Below are 16,852 nucleotides of genomic sequence, written 5' to 3' on the forward strand. Positions count from 1 at the left end.
ATCAGATTTGCATTAAAAAAAAAAATTCCTTTGGTGGCAGAGAAAAGGCAGAGACAAGGAAGGGAAACAGGAAGTAGTCATCCAGGTAAGATCTGTGCCAGGACTGAATGTTTGCGTCCTCAAAATTCTCTCTTGAAACCTCTTCCCCCATGGGATGGTATCAGGAGGTGGAACTTTTAGGAGGTGATTAGGTCATGAGGGTGGAGCCCTGAGGAATGGAATTAGTGCTCTTATAAAGAGATGACAGAGATTTCCCTTGCCCCTTCCACCATGTGAGGCAGCAGTGAAAAGAAGGCCGTCTATGAACCAAGAAATGGGCTCTCTCAGACACCAAGTCCACCAGCACCTTGATCTTGGACTTCCTAGCCTCAAGAACTGTAAGAAACAAATTTCTGTTGTTTAGAAGCCAACCAGTGCACAGTATTTTTGTTACAGTAGCCTGAATGGACTATGACAATTTGGTAAGACTCTGAAGTAAAGTTACAGCCACAGGGAAAGATTTGGTAGAAAATAAAGGGTGGACCCGACAGAGCTTGGGCACTGATAGGTATCATTTTAGGGCAGGACCCCATTGAGCTAAATGTGGATGCTACCACAAATCTGATGAGACAAGCTACACTTATAAAAAACTTTACTCTCTTGAAGTTGTAAAATTGGCTTATTTTAGCCAATTACCTGGACCTTTTACATCTGTTTGCCTGCAGAGACCTAATCCAAGACAATTTGTACCACTCACACAGTATATGCAAATTATATTATATATAACGAATATATTACACTTCAAGAATAATTAGGACTACTTGTTTAAAACCACTTTGGACCTGAAGATCATGTCTTCTTTCTTTGTAAATCGAAAAGAAATAAAAAGATGTTATTGCCAATGTGTTCACCAGTCCAGGGCTTCTTTGCTTTCATTCTCGGCCACTAGTCCTCCTATAAGCTTCTCACTGACAGAAGGCTAAAACCCAGCTTGTGACAAGCAGTTGAACAGTTTAGCAGCTCTACGAAGGTCTCCAGTGGACAAGTTTGCATCATAAAACTGCCCAGTCTGGCACATTTTCTACTCCTCTGTTCTCATTTACAACCGAAAATGCACTGAATTTTCTTAGCAAGTAATCAGAACACTTTAGGGAAGAAAGACCTTAGGGAGGAAAAGATAATCCAATTACCTTGTTCACTAAGTGTTTCCATATCTTTCACACCTGAAAAGAAGAGATTTGAACCTCTTGAAATATGAGTCATAAGACAACTTTAACTCTATATTTTTAGTATCGTGTATTCCTCCCAACATGGGGAAAAAGCAATTTTTTGTATGTATTTTGCCATCTTGTGGTATTAATTAAAATTATGACTTGACAAATGTATCTCTAAGACATAAAAAGTATTGATTCAATAAGTTGAGAAAAAGCAAAGCTAGTATTTTTTTTGGTTCAATTTTCAGAACATCACACAGCATTTCTGAGAATTTTACAGAAGATCCAAGATATTTCTCATGTCCTTTCAAAATTAGGGCACTAGATTTCCATCAATATGAACTAAGCATTTCTCATATATTAGAAACTCAATAAATGTTTACTGAGGATTATTTTATTCAACTTTAATTTGGTTAATGTAGAGATAACAGTTTAACTTTTCCATCCTTATAAAGATTAAATGACAATTTATGTTGTGACTCATATTCCCTCAGTTTATTTTTAACTTCAAGTAAGCAGTCATACTAAAATTTGAGAACAGTGATCAACATACCAGGGGGAAAAAGGCAAATAAAAGTAGTTTACTATCGAAATCAAATTAAATTTACAACAAATTTGATCCAATGTGATGCAATGATGTAAATAATACTCAGACTACATAGCAATGAGGCATAAATAGTAAAAGTTCACACAAATAATTTTAATTAAAATGAATCACAGGACCAATTTTTGGTTCTCTTCTTGCTTATTTCTTTACTGCTTATGATCAGCATCCCTTATATTATACTTTGCAACAGTTAATTATGCCCATATTCCCATTTCATTATTACGGGAAACGTGCATTAAAGTGCTATGAATTATATTCACTGGCAGATGGGGTCCTCTTGACCCTGAACTTCACTCCATAGTGCATCTTGACCACATCTTCCCTGTCTTTGTATTTCTGGTCTGCTATGTCTTGTACGTAGGGCAAACTGACTCAAACATCTTGGTTGATTCTCAAAAACTGTGGCTCTTGGTCACCAGTCACCAAGTGCAGGAAGTTGTGTAAAGAGCTGATACAGCATAAAATCTGTGGCCAAGAAGATATAGAGGACTGATTGATGGAAACCACGTTGATCAATCTACTCCTGAGAAGGGCCCTGAGCTTGGAGAGGCACCACAGGGGAAAGTAGAGAGCATACCAAGTTCTCTTTCTATCAGATTAAAAATTTCCAAGGAAGACAAGGGATGCACTCAAAAGTATTTGCGCCATGCTCACCCACTCAACTTTGGGAACAGATATCTGGAGACAGTTTGCCTTAATGTGTTTTGTCTCCACTTCTCTGTTCCCCTGAGCAACACTTTGACAATATTCTATTCACATATGTTATCAGTTACTTATAATAACTGTGTTTCCTTCATTTGAAAGGAACTGTATCATAAAAAGGATCCCTCACTATTTCACTTTTGATATACAGAACCCATGCAATTGTGGAATTCCTCTAATATACTAATGTTGTATATCTGGAAAGACATATAAATCTATGTCCCAAAATGCCAATATTGCAAAGTGGATTAAAATGTGGGATCTGCAGGCAGATTATATAGGCACTTCACGTGGTATGCCACTTTGGGCAAGTTTACTTAGTTTTCTTGTACTTTAGTTTCCTCATCTGTAAATTAAAGATAATAATTGTACCAACTTCACAAGGCTGACGTGGGAACAAATGAGCGAATGCATGTAAAGCACTTAAAATAGTGACTGGCATATATTAAAGAGTCAATAGATGTTAGCTATTATTATCACCTTCTATCTGCAGATTTTTTCAGAGCTCATGAGAAGGTACTATGGGACAAAAAAATTCGAAAAATCCCAGAAGAATATAAGACCCTGAGGCCACCTCTGCTTAGGAAAAAAAACTGCTTCCTTCTTTTAATACCACCACGAGAAGTGATGGACTATTTATGAAATGTGGATTGTTATATTGATGAGAGGGATGACTGAGCTCTAAGGGAATTGCACAATACAAATAATGGTATAATCTATTTAAAAATCTTAACAACATACACTTTTATATTCTCATATGGCCAACAGATTCATCCCTGTGAGTCTGTAACACCAAGTTGCCATTAAGGTCAAAGAAAATGGGCAAAAGAGGGACACTTGGCAGTAGAAACAGAAACGGGAAGAGATAGGCCTGTTTAATAAGGGAGAAAAGAAGCCTGCCCTGGCAGGAACCATCGGATCTTTTCTGACCTAACCCCGAAACTGATTCATCTCTAGGTTTAGCCTACATAAGATTTCACATCAACACATTCTTGGATATTGCCTAAAATTTTTCTCTCTGAAAACAGCATATATATATATATATACACTGTTATATATATTACAATTATATTCTAATACTACTAATAATTCTAATACTACTACTAATAAGTACTTTGAAAAACAGTAAATATCAATGTACCTTAGCAAATATGGAATTTATGTTACTAATCCTGGCAAGTTTCCACAATGAAAGGGGCGTATGGGAAAACAGGAAGGCTTCAAGCTCCTTAAAAAAAAGGAAGGCATACCTTCCTGAGGGGCAGAGAAATGCGAGACTGAGGTGCTGAATTCAATCCTTGAGGGCACACAATTCTACCGCAAGAAAGCCCTATTGTCTTCAACCACACGGGTATAAATGATGAGGCTATGCCATGTCTCACAGAGCTAACCACATATGTTTCCTAGGAGGAAACAAATGGATAGCACATATGACACTGAACGAACACATCCATTCAGAGGAGAACCCACCGGACATCCTTACACACTAAAATTACAAGCAATGGTCCACTGAAAGAAATAACACAAATAAATATTAATTGAGCTGAGTATGTTTTATAATACTATTAGAAATTTCAAACTATGGGAAAATATTTTTCCTATCTTTGTGATGCACTTGGTCCAGCATTAAAATTTAAAAAGATAAGTTTCTTTGAGGGTGAAACAATGTATTATCTGGGCACTGTTTTGCAAAGGTCCCTGTTGAATAGTACCATTAGTGCATTTTTGATAAGGGTTTTTAGAGTGAATAAAAAGAGAATCTCTTTAAAATTAAGACGGAAATGTTTCCATTATTTCTTGTGGGGAAATAAAGAGGTGAATTTGGGGGAATTTTTGAACTTCAAAGATATTTAACAATCCAAGTTTCTAAAAATTTAAATTACACTTTTATTCTTTCTTTTTGGTTATTTGATCCAAACTACTTATTATAAGTCCTGTTACAAAAATAACTCACACATCAAAATGTACAGGTAGAATTTCCTCTTTTCTCTGTCTTTTCTCTTTCCTGAGAAAACCAATGCACTTCTCCTATGATGCTTTGGTTACAGCTGAAATAATAACATGAGCCTTGACTGTAATTTGTATTGTATCCTATGATTTTGGAAACATAGGGTTTGCCACACAGATTGTAAACTGCTATAGTGGTCTGGAGATTTCTTTGTGTTTTCTATATCTTGTCCATATAAGGATGGTATAGAGATATGCTTACCATGCGTTACTGCCTCTCTGGAACTTTGCAGAGTGGGGCACATGAAGAATTAGCATTGGAGTAATCCAGCTTTGAAAATAATGAAGGATGTCAACTAATTCCAGTGGAACACAGCACAGCATGCAGCTGCCAAATAAGCAACAAGGATTCTACCCAACTTCCAGAAGAGATGCCTCTGACTCAGAATGAGAGTGAATAAGGTGGGGGAAATGGTAAAGGAAGGCATGTACCTGGAAATTTTTATGTGACTTAAAAGGAGAGATTCTTTAAAGAGATTCTATTTTCTCTATGGAACTAAAAATTTTTTTGATAATGAGGAAATATTTCATAAGAATATATGATGGTCACAATTTGGGTACTTTAATATTGTTAGCTTACAAGTATTTTACTCAGCATTGCTTGGCAGATAGGAGACAATAAATATTTGGCGACCAAATAATATGTGGGTTAAGCTGTCATGTGGTACATATTGTATAATCCTGACAAGAGATTCTAACTTGACAATATATACAAATTGAGAAACAGAAGAGGGTGTAACTGCTAGGAAGAGGGCATAATATGACTCTGGTGCCTGAATTACTGCTCTGTCCTTGATTTCTGAGGCAAAATCAAAGAGGAATTAATACAGATCATGAACTGACAAACTGACTTCCTCTGTGGTTCCAGGCGGATATCTAGTAAGAAGGGCAAAAACTGGGACTATGGACAGAGAAGGTCTGAGCCAGGTTCCCTGGTAATCTGATGACCATTCACCCCAAGGTGAAAAGTCATATCTCCGATTTTGAAAACCATTTGTGGGAAGAATAAAAACTGAAAGAGTATTGCCTTTAGGGTGAGATTAACAAGTTTCTCCTTTCTCCATCCCCTCCCCTCTCCACCCTTTATTCTACCTCTAAGTAGAATTTCTGATCTACATCATTCTAGGTCACTGTATTGGGACAACATCCCAGAGACACAAACTTGTATGAACTTTTTCCCTCCTTCCTAAATAAACATCTTGGACAAGTGGCCTAGACCAATCCATTTAAAAATAGAAAGCAGTCTAGTGCTCCTGCTTTTTTCCGGTTCTGTATTCTAAATTAACCTTTCCTGGAACTGAAAGGAAGCTGTGTTCTAGGCCTTTGTCCTAAGCTACCCAGGACCATATAACCAAAATAATAGGAGTATACCCTGTGATGTACATCCCAAAATGCATGTGTTTATTGGGTAAATAGTAAAAAGGAGTATATTGTACCCAGTGCTAGCCTGGCTTTGTTCTCTGTTCATGTAGCTGCTGAAGGGGGTCCCCTTTATAATACACACTACATTTGAGAAATGTAACTTTGGATAGTTTTTTAAAGGTATAATTCACAGTGATCCCAATACAATGAATGCATCAAGAGACTTGTTAGCTGATTACTTAAATATATGCATGCTTAAAAAGGAAATTTTATAAAAGTTCACTAATTCTGTGTTTAAGTATAATAATTTTATTGTTCCCTTGCAAAGTAAATTAGATATATCGTACATGCAACAAATCTTACAACAAGCATCTCAGTTAAAATTACATACAATTGATATAATTTTAGATTAAAGATGGCTGCTGTTAAGTAACCTACCATGTCATAATCAAGTATAAATTTGTTCTTTTCCTTTTCTAGCACCTAATGTAAGTATATATACTAAACCAGGTAAATAAAGCCCATAATAACAGATGCGAAAGAACAATAATTATGTTCTCTGTAATTCTATACATCTCAACCTTAAGAATATTTAATTATTATAATGTAGTATTTAGAAAATATATGGACTCATATTAGAGGCAAGGCCTTGGTGATATGGTGTATTGTTGAATATTCATTTGATTTACGGATCAATCAGAGAGCAGTTTGATGTATTACACCCTAATATATGTCATTTTGAGTATTCAATTATTGTACACACACTTTTAAAATTTTTAAACATACAATTTTCACTAAGTTACATTTGAATAAACATGTTTAAACACAAACACACACGCACACATGTAAATGCACAAAGGAAAAGCAAATAAACTCTATAATTAATTGGCTATATCTTGCATTCAGAAGTAAATAAATTTTAAATATACCATGATTTCCCAGACTCCAATGATTTAAAATACAAAACATTTTATAGAGATATAGGTCCACTTGCTATCACCCAAATATTTACATGAGAAAAGGAAAGGATTGGGCAAACTTATTTCCTTAGAGGGGAAAAAATTTCCAATTTCATCAATTATATCAGATGAATTCTCTGTAGAAATAATGTCTTGGGTTTCTATAAGAAAAGCAAGTACTTAAAATGAACATTGTATGTATTTTTTCTCTGTGTTCATTTTCCATGATTAGAAGTTTGTCATCATAAAACCTGTTTAGATAAAATGCATTGTAACCTACATCATCAATGGAATTATGTTATTGATAATTTACTAACAAGTGTATAAATTATCGTCAAATGCCAATGTGGCATCTTAGATACCACTGCTCTGTGATGTAAAACCTCTCTGTAAACAGGAAACTCATCTCACCTTGGGTAATTTTTAATTTTTGAAGTTTAGTTTCCTCTTTAAAATACAGGGGCTGGAATAAATTTGTCTATGGTTCCTTCTAGTTGTGACAGTTTATAACATGTATCTCAGGGGAAAAAAAATAGGAGTTTACTTAAATTGTACATATTTCTCTAAATATGATATTGTAAAACAGCATATATAAAGAAACTAAAGGAGGAAAAAGAAAGTCAAAAGACACTAAGCAATTCCTTTTATTTTTATCTTCTCATAGCCTTCTGGTACTGAATAGAGCAACAAATCCAAAAATATTTATCTATATAATATTCTTTCAGTAGGAAGAGGAAAGGGTGCTTTAGAGGAACTTTAATTTACCCCCTTCCTTCCATAATCTTCATCCTCCTCCTCCAAAGCCTCTTCAAATAAACATTCAATCCACAGAGCAACAGTGTCCAGGCACTGCCAACGTGGCTTTGGGACAATTTCCTTAGCCCTCCTTCAAACAAGATGGCTGCCCCAACTCCTACATGGCTTTAAATTGCCACAGTGTAATCTGACAATTTGCTAATCGCTACTAGTAATTATATTAGCTTGTTTCATAAGATTTTGGAATACAAATAATCTCAAATTGTAGGCCAATTTTTCTACTTGACAGAGGAGAAAACCCAGGTATGGAGTTCAGGTAACCTCCCTGGGGTCACAAAGCCAATTTTAAGGATGAGAGGAAAAACTCAAAACCTTTGATTCGACAATCACAAAAGTGTTCACCTGGTGGGTAATGTTCATATTTGCTTCTTTATTCATTTTTCTTCATTCAACACATTTTTAAAGAGTTTGAAAAAGCATAACCATTATTCCAAGTACAGTTAACTTCTACTTTGTTGATTGTACCAGTGGAAATTCATTTATTCTTTATGGATGCAAATTGCTGTTGAACAGCCTGATTAAAACCCAGTGAACTGACAGTAGTCATAAAGAATTTGCATTTAAATATATAAGGAGATAAACAAATTCAAACGGCACTCAACTGGATAAGAAATCCTATTCATCAAATTTTCACTATAACTTTTAAATTAGCATTATCAAATATATATTATCATATAATTTGCATTGTTAAAATTTATTAAATTCAGTATAATTGTAAATCCAAAAAGAATTACTGAAACTAAGGTATTTTCTCCAAATGACAGAGGAATCTTGAAATAAAGTTATTTGTTGTATTAAATGTGAGAGATGACATATTGATAGATATATTCAATTAGACAATTTTGGAAATCACAGTTTTCAGAAATTTCTAAAAAAGAAGACATTAGGTAGATAAATTTAAAATGTGTAGCATCCATTTCAGGTCACCTGTTCTCAAATTGCCATGTAAAATCTGTCCATTTCCCACCTTCTCCCATAATCCAGTCTTAGAAATGCAGAGATATTGAAAGTTACATCAATGATACTTCTCTAACTGCAAAACAATTTACACCAGTGGTAACCACAGCAATTGTCCTGCCCACTATTAGCCATTCCTAAAATTTTAACATAGTATCCAGCTAGTTATTTTATATAACCACCAATATTTTAGCTTCTCTCTTATACTTACCATTACTAAACAAAAATGTCCTTTGCACTTGTAGGTTGCATCTGCACCCTACTAGTAACACACAGGAGAGAGAGAACGTCATCCCATAGAGGGATGGAATAAAAAATATAATTTTAAAAAATAGGGCAGCCTTCCAACATCACATCTAATTAACAATGCTTTACTTTCTAAATTAAATGTTTCAAGTAAATAATAATCATATCCAAAGGATTCCATAAACTATAAGACCATGTGGTCTACAAAATCATTTTAAGTTACTATAGTTATAGGACTAGATCTGTAAATTCTATGTTAATATTAAAGGAAAAGAAAAGTATGTCTGCTTTCACCAACTGCAACTGTAAGCAAATGCAGGTATACAGCACTTTATTAGTAAGAACTCCTTTAGTAAGCACACGTTAGAGGAATTAATCATTCATTCCCCGCAGACTGCCTATGTATTTCATAGGGCCATTATCTGATCTGAATAACAAGAACAACTGCATAATAAAACACATTACTGCTGACACTAGCAACTTTCTTTCAACTTTAAAGTTGCAACTACCTCTGTATTGCACAGAAAGTTGGTGACAAAAAAAATGACTATTTAATCACCCCATCCAGCTCTGACTTTTTTCTCTATTATTACATAGAGACAGTGATCAAATAAATTATGTGCAAGCTTTATTAGAAATGATTTTAATTCAGGCTATCTTCCTTAGCACTCTGACATAACAGACGCAGAATGTGTCTCAGATTAGTTTTCATGTTAATTGTAAATCTTCACTTTCAGAAATTCCAACAGGATCAACAATTCAGTCCTGTCTTTTCTACTGTGGAAAATGTGTCCTATAGTAATATTGTAACAACATGTTTGAACCATTCTTAAATTTGGCTACTTCAGTACAATCTTACCTTTTATTTTTCAATAATTATTTTTCCAAATATCAGATATCCTTTCAGAGATTTGAGGTCACAAATGAGTAGAGGTCATACACTATAATCGAAATCTGATCAACCAAGGGCTTCATTTTAAATTATTTAAATTCATTTTAAACCAATAACAGAAATGGCAGCTGAGAGCAGTAAGAAAACCTCTAAGAAAACCCATTTGGGTAGGAAATAAAGTCATACACAAGAAACAATGACATATCTTTCCCAAATGATTTCCATCTATGATAACTTCATGTCAACAAATTCATCAACTGTCCTACCGTTATTTCATTAGCTTAAAAACTTATGTGTCAAGATATTCAGAGCATTTGACATTGAATAACCATAACAACTCTAAAAGATCTTTCCCTTTGTTAAACCATTGTACATTAGTTTATGCTTAAAATTTTAAAAATCAGTGCTGAATGAACATAGCTGCTTTTATATACTTATTTGAGTAAATATAAAGGTAAAAATGTTTTACTTTACCATTATCAACAACTAGATATGAGAGCCCTTAGGTATTATCTGATAATAAGGTGTTTTGTCAAAAAGAAATTATCTGAGATAAGTGGTTTTAATCTTCAATCTGGCTGATAACTCTTAAATAGATTTGATTAGAAAAGCATGTTTTATACTGAGACAGAAAATTGAAAGTTAAAGATAAAACAGACCAACTTTTCCTAATCACTAGTCTACACTAGTCAGCATGAGTGCTATTGTGTAAAAGAACTTTGAATTTGTTAAAAATTAGCTCAGTTTTACTTCAACTGCATTTCCTACTGTATCAACTGTATATGTTAACAATGCAGGAAAAATTAGATTCAGAGTCCATTTGGCAATGATAAAGAAAAAATTGCTGAAATGTTATTGATTCCCTCTTGTGCAAAACCAACTGACTCAACTATATTTTTCCTGACATAACATAAAGGTTTTATTTAGATATTACAAAATATTGGCAAATGTTAGACTGTATATCTTTTTTCTTTTTTTTAAGATACTATTAACCCTTTCACAGAGAGAAGAGTGTCCTACTTGCTTTTAAAGAAATGCTGCAGCTCCTGACATGGTGATGTTAGCCCCGAGAGGAATACTGCCTGCAAAAGTTTTTGATGCAGAGATATTCAGCCCTAGGAGACACCTTAAACCTGTCACTGGCTGCTGAGCCCCTGTCATAGTTTATAATGTGCTGTGTCAAAGTCACAGCCTCAGCTCCTGCCCCTCCAAAGCATTTTTCACATTCCCTCTCCAAATTAATTTCATCCAAATTCTCCAAACTAGGCTAGTTCCAGGATTTTCTTCCACATCTCCTCTACCTACAAGCATTAAGAAGCCTCAACAGGATTTTCTTCCAGTCTTTCAAATCATCTTTGTTAACTTTCCCTTGACCCAATTTTTGTGCAAGCTCTCTTTGGAACTAAAGATAAAACAGGCAACCAAGTGAAGTCAGAGAACGATGGGAATTGGTGTGGATTAAGGTGGGAGGTAGCAAAAGTGAACCAGTAGGGTTAGAATTATCAAGCTTTTTCTAGGTAACCGAACCAACCAACGTTTCACAAACCAGGCTTCCAATAGCTCCTGAACAATAAGCGTTTAAAAATCAGATTCCCAGACTGAAGTCTTCTCAACGCTCTTTCTCAAAAAAAAAAAAAAAAACAGAAAGAAAGAAAGAAAAGAAAAGAAAAAAATGCTTAGCAAACCACTTCTCAATTAGGAACTACTGAAGTTATATAAGTCAACTTCTGCCTCGGTAAAACGAACAACCTGTCCACGCCTTTGGGGGCAAAGCATTCAGCAGATGCCTCACTTTAGAGTCAAGAAATCCAGAAGCACAGTTTACTTACTAAAGCAGCCGCTCCGGTCCTCCTTGGAAACCCTGAGGAGTCTTCTCTTTTCTTTCCTACCAGTCACAGAAAGAACTGTCTTTCTATTCCACACAGGCCCAGAATCAACTGCAAGAAAGGACGGCACATGCACGGCAGCCCGTCGGGCTTTGCCTTTGGTAGGATGCTTCGGGTTCTGTTTGTTTCAAAAGTGGGATCTTCTCGGCCGGAGGGAGGGGGCAAAGACAGGAGAAAATCGGGGCGCTCCGAAAGCTTGCTTGGGTCCTGCAGATTCTTCTGAAGGCAAAGTACCTGCACTCTCCCCGCCGAGGCTGCCTGTCAGCGCGGCGCGAGGGGAGGAGGCGGAGGAGGAGGAGGAGCAGCGGGAGGGCTCGGGCTGGGCGGGGAGCGCGGCGTGGGGGCGGCCGGGGGGCGGCTCGGGGAGAAGCGGGCGAGCCGGCGGGGAGGCGAGCGGCTGTCAGCGCGCGGCGCGGCCCCAAGCGCTCGGGCCGCCGGCTGCGGGCGCGGCGGGGCGGGGAGCAGAGGCGGCGAGCATCCCCGGCCGCTCCCTCCGCCTCCCGCTCGCACGCACTGGCACACACCCCACGTCTCCGGCAGCAGCCGCTCCGCGGCGCGCACTCACCTGCATTTCCTTAACGAGCCACTTGATGGCTGCCAGCGGCGCGGGCCGGCTCCGGCGGGCGGGCGCCGGGGCGGGGAGGACGCGGGGCGGGATGCTCGGAGCGGCCGCCCGGGAGGCGGAGGCGGCGGCGGCGCGGGCGCACAAGCTGGGGCGGGAGGAGGGGAGCCCGGGCCGCGACCCCGGGCTGCCCCGGCGCGCACTGGCTGACCCGCGCCCCGGAGGTCTTGTCAGGATCCAGGGGCTCCGGGGGAAAGCGGTCCGCGCGGGGCGAGGAGCACATGTCAGGCAGAGGCTATTCGCGACCACTAAACCACAGAGGACTTGTCCAGGTGTGGATCCCGGGTGCGCTTCTTCAGGCGTTCGCGTGCTGTCGGTTATTTTAGGGGGGTTTTGGAGGCAAGCTGGCGATAAGGGTTAAGGGTGGCGGGTTTAAAAATGCAAGGGACAGAGATTTAATTTGCAATACAATCGATGCTTAGGAAAAGCCCACGTTAGTGAAGAGTAGGGAAGGGGAGCAGAGGCTGCGTGTTGCAGGGGGTGTTCTGCAGCTCAGATTCTGGATGTAGTTTTCAGTTGGGGTGCTTGGCAGCCTGGCTGGGCTTGAGGGAGAGACAGGGCTCTGCCAAGGTGGTAGTTGAGAAGGGGAAAACCTGTCAAAGAGTTGTTGAAAACCAGCCTCGCTGCGGAGGAGATGGACGTGGACAGGCGCTGGGGGGCGATTTCTTCCCCACCTGCTTAGTACCACAAGGTAGAATGGCCAGTGCCTCTGAGGTGGTGTGTCACAGACTCGGGAAACAGGGGAAGAGGCACTTAGACCCCTTGAGCAAAGCTAGAAAAGGGGAGTGGAGCTGGAGAGGAGGGTGGGCAGGATGGAAGAAATCTAGCAGAAAGCTTTTATCACTTTACCGTCATTTATGTCTGATCAGAACATACAGCTATGGCAACCAATGCTCTCTCTCTTGCCAAAGAGAGTGCAATGTCACTTCGTTGGTACTTAAAAACAATAATTATCCTGTTTGTAATAATGGAACAGAGAGCCTTCCAAGTACCCTATGGTCAAAGCTGTACACACTGTGGAAGAGAAGAAAAAGCAGTGAGCCATCTACGTTCCTTATATGTCCATGATCTAATAGCAGAAATGTCACTTTCTCCTAAAGAGAAATAAAGCTTAATCAATATAGATGACATTTTCTCCAGAGTCCTTTCACCTTTTTCTTTTCATGCCTGCTTCATTGCTTCCCATGTCCTTTTGCTCTTCAGAAGTGACCCTTCTTCTGAACCCATCCCCTGCCTGGCTCACCCGTCCAAGAATGTTCACATGTTCACAGTCATTATCACTTAAAGCTGTTCTTGGAAATGATAGGATAGAAACCAAAAAGACTTGTGCCATGTGTGCAAGTGTGTGTGCATGTGCATGTCTATCTTTGTAATAATGCAAGCACCTTCCCCCGTATGGTGTTGTCTGTGCAAGATGATGACTAACTCATTCTCTCTCCCTCTCTTCCCCCTTCCCTCCCTCCCTCCCTCCTTCTCCCACTGCACAAATACACACCACTCACTCCTGTCTCAGCTCCTTCCTGTCAGTGTTCAATAATGGTTTTACATGAACTTTCTGTTAGAAAGCCTCTGACTACCAAGAGCGAGTTGGAGCAATTGGTGGGGGGATGCTGGGGCTCAAGGCTGCTGCTACGTTTCCTGTCATCACTCACTCCTTACATACACTACTGTACTTAATGCCAAGTGGCAGCAGAAATGATTTCCTCTCTTGCTATTCGTAATAATATATTTGCCCACCCCTGGAAACACATATAATTAATAATAAAAGAAATAATGCATCTTGAAACCAAGAGCCGATGGATGCTGATGTGGTGGTGTTAGTCACCTTTTCTGTTGTTGCTACAAAGACAATGTGACCACTTCTCCCTTTCTGCTGCTTCTGGCGGGTTAAGCAAAGCCTTTGGCCCTTTTTCCGTGTTCTCGTTTCCATCTTTCCCTTGACAATAGTTTGTGTATTTTAAATAAAGATTTCATTCTGCCAACCCGCAGGAAGCTTTTAACAAGATGGTCTGAGCGTGTCCATATCTTACATCTTTTTACTGCTGTATGGGGGTGTTCAGCAACGTGAAACTCATCTCAGCTTCATCTCAACGCTGGCATCTCACAGAGACAATGCTCCCTGGGGCTGATTTCCTCTTGCTTCCATACAGCTATCCTTTGGTGCCCTCTAGAAGAACACAGAATACTTTAAACAATGGAAGAGTGAGGATTATACTTAACCCCCTTCCTGCAGCAACCCTCCCCACGTAATAACACCACACATGTTAATTGCGATTATCTTATTGTAAAGATTTTATTAATGATTCATTAGAGTTGGACTGGGATATCTTTCCTGAGGATGATTGCACCAAGCCTGAAGAGTTAAGAGAACTGCATTATCAAACTACCTACCTGCACCTCCTGTAGTAGTATGGTTTATTTTTCCTTCTTAAATGAAAAGGCAGCCTTAACTGTCCTCTTTAAGTTATTGTTGTATATTTACTTTTAAAAGGCAGCGACCTCTTTAGATTGGTCATTGTCAGTGAACCATGTGTTTAAAACAACCATAACCAAAGTGAAATAGAAATACACAAAAGGGAAACTGGGCTAGGGGAAAAACACATAGTCTTGAATATCAGTTATCTAAGATTAGCCTCTCTTGAGGTTCCCTTTATTTTACCACGTTACTTCACTTACCAAAACTTTACTTAGCCTTGTTATATTTAGGCTTATAATTGATTTTAAAAGTCTGCTCTAAGCAGAAGAAATCTCCAAATTTACATTTGTATTTTGGATTTTTGAGGGAATTAAGTACTTTCTTGTCTCAGTTTTTAAATTAGACAGTGCATCAATAGCACAGCACTAATTTCCTTTTCTAATATGTCCTTTATACATGAATAGCATCGTGGGAAAACTGCCTGATTACACAGCACTCCATATTGTGGCACTGAAAATAAGGGAGGAGAAATAGATAGCAGGGTAATAAAGGAGCAAGGAAGGGCTAGTAACCTGTTATAAAGAAGACAATGACGGAGAAAGACATATTCCAAGACCACTGATGGGTGGATTTGATCTGTCAGTAGTAGTCTCTCATGGTTTACCTTTTTTCTTCTGCAGAAGTGGTATATACTTAATTTGTTCTCCTTGTTCCACTTTTCTTCTCAAGTTATGCTGTTTGGCAGAAAGTAGAAACAATTTTATATTGACAATAGAGTGGGAAATCATGCACTTAGTGAGTCAAATTGCTAGTATTTATTTCATATGAGACAAGGATAATCCTCTTCAGCTTTTATTTTGGTCAAAGAGGGCAGAATTCTAATTGATTAAATGGGTCTAATTTAGTTAATTTGTTATAGATGCTTTGCTACCAAGAAAGCTGCTTAGGAAACCTTAAAAACACAATGAAAAACATGTCTTGACTGTATCCAATTTAAGGAGCCTTAATGAGTGGAGTCATATTTGTGATAATTGTGGGTTCATGGTTTAGATGTTATTCTATGAAATCATCATCTGGCTAATGCTAAGTGACACAAAAGCTAAATGCTTTGGACATACAGATTTTGATATAATGTATATACTTTTTGAAAAATTTATTGTGCTCATTATTTTCTATTCCTCACCCACCCCCGAACCCCAGGCCCATCATTTGCCCTTCTTTATGCCCTGGGGTTAACCTCTAGGAACTGCATCCACCTGGGTTCCCTTGTCCCTGGGCTTCTGTTGGGGTGTTGTCAATGAAGGGCACTGGAAGTGGGCTAAGAAAAACAATTGAATGAAATATTTTTATTTCAATAAAGGTGGAGCCATTTTTGCCCTATTTGCTCCATAACTTGGCACTGTGGTTCTTTCTAGCAGTGGCTGCATTGCTGTCAGAATACACTTCTTTCTTGCCACCACGCTTCCATAGCTCCAGTTCATATATGCCTCAATAACACCATCTTATCCCTTGCCCCTTCGGCTTTCCACTATGGCTAGAACCTAGGATACTCACTCTCTCTCATCAGTTCCCCTAACCCAGCCACTCCTCTGGAAAGTATCCGTTATCTAAATTCTCTCCAAAATCATTCTTGATTGTGCCTCTGTTTCCTCCAGAGACTCTGACTGATACATTTTTGTTATTTAAATTTAAAGTATTCAAAGATAAATATTTTATTCAATTGTTTCAAAGTTTAACTAATATATTGTCTAATGTGTATAAAAGTGCCAAAATATTACCATTACTCAAACTTAAAATAACTTTAACACACTACAAGAAAATATTTGATGGTACAGCTGATATAGATAGCTAAATAATAACAATATAATAATATTTTCCACAGAGGTGTCACGTCTCTGTGTATTAAATGAGCCGGATTCATCAAACTTGTAAAAGTATCTCAGATTTTCTTAAACATATATCTCAATGTTTTATGGTATCTGATTGCAAATAATAATAATAATACATAATAATACTATTACATAATAATACATACATACATACATGTTTTGAAGGCTAGCATTTATTATTTGATGAAGCATACCATGGTTTGTAAGGCACTGTAATTTTCCTCAATTTAAAAAAAACTAATGAGTAGGGAAGCCAACATGGATCCATTCTTCTAATTATTAAAAGAAAAAGCCAATA

At 38.1% G+C, this 16,852-nt stretch overlaps 1 long non-coding RNA gene across 1 annotated transcript in view; it reads right to left on the reverse strand.

Moving 5' to 3' along the window:
- Positions 1-13,057: 13,057 nt before the first annotated feature.
- LOC147914395 (uncharacterized) overlaps positions 13,058-16,852 on the reverse strand; it is a 348,827-nt gene continuing 345,032 nt past the window's right edge. The window contains exons 3-5 of the long non-coding RNA XR_015555440.1: positions 15,238-15,399; positions 14,280-14,416; positions 13,058-13,263 (exon numbers count right to left, since the gene is read on the reverse strand). This is a non-coding gene — a long non-coding RNA (uncharacterized LOC147914395). The remainder of the gene's footprint in view (positions 13,264-14,279; positions 14,417-15,237; positions 15,400-16,852) is intronic.

This window comes from Ceratotherium simum, chromosome 20 (genome assembly GCF_057802395.1).
Source record: "Ceratotherium simum simum isolate JZ-2026a chromosome 20, ASM5780239v1, whole genome shotgun sequence".
Taxonomy (NCBI): Eukaryota; Metazoa; Chordata; class Mammalia; order Perissodactyla; family Rhinocerotidae; genus Ceratotherium; species Ceratotherium simum.